The 823-nt window shown below is 26.2% G+C and overlaps 1 non-coding gene across 1 annotated transcript; it reads left to right on the forward strand.

Moving 5' to 3' along the window:
• Nucleotides 1–462: 462 nt before the first annotated feature.
• On the forward strand, nt 463–535 carry TRNAR-CCG (transfer RNA arginine (anticodon CCG)). Its single transcript has one exon. It is a non-coding gene; the product is annotated as a tRNA-Arg (tRNA).
• Nucleotides 536–823: the final 288 nt, after the last annotated feature.

Genomic DNA, 823 nt, shown 5'->3' on the forward strand with positions numbered 1-823 from the left:
TTGCCACTAAACTATTGAAACTGTTCACATTTTACCCTTATGACCGGTAATTTTCCGAGTGGTTAAACCTTTATCATGCCCCTTTCACGTGAGGATCATATTGATAAATTTACCCTGTTCATCTTCAAGGAGATATTTCTTTTTCATTTATTTTTATTTTTAAAAAAATACATAAACAACATGAACATGTATTTAAATTAAATAACTAAATCAAAACAAATCTTAATCATTATTGAAATCAGATATTAACATTTATTAAAAGAAAACCCAAAACAAAAGTTATTATTTTTTAGTACTCGATGGAAAGATTTTAATCGATATGTTTTTATTTATGATTGTTTTATACATTTGGTCACATATTTCATGTGTAATGTTAAACGTTTGCACTGTTTATTAATTTGGGAATAATACTTATTTTTTAGGATGTGATAAATTCAGTAGTAGTAGAAAGCTAACATCAAAGATCGCGTGGCCTAATGGATAAGGCGCTCGCCTCCGGAGCGGGAGATTGTGGGTTCGAGTCCCATCGCGATCGGAGTATATTTTTTCTTTTGATTTAATTTCCTTTCTCTTTAAAGAAACGAGTTCATATATAAAAATCAGATTATTTTTTTTTGGAATAAAACAAAATTTACCATTTAAATAGATAATCAAATTTCGATCAAAGTTATTTTTTTTATTTTTTATTTATTTATTTATTTATTTTTTAATTCAATTTCCTTTCACTTTAAAGAAACGAGTTCATATACTAAAATAAGATTAATTTCCTTGGAATAAAGCAAAATTTAGCACTTAAATAGATAATCAAATTATTTCGGTTTTC

This window comes from Lactuca saligna, chromosome 2 (genome assembly GCF_052625555.1).
Source record: "Lactuca saligna cultivar CGN05327 chromosome 2, ASM5262555v1, whole genome shotgun sequence".
Taxonomy (NCBI): domain Eukaryota; kingdom Viridiplantae; phylum Streptophyta; class Magnoliopsida; order Asterales; family Asteraceae; genus Lactuca; species Lactuca saligna.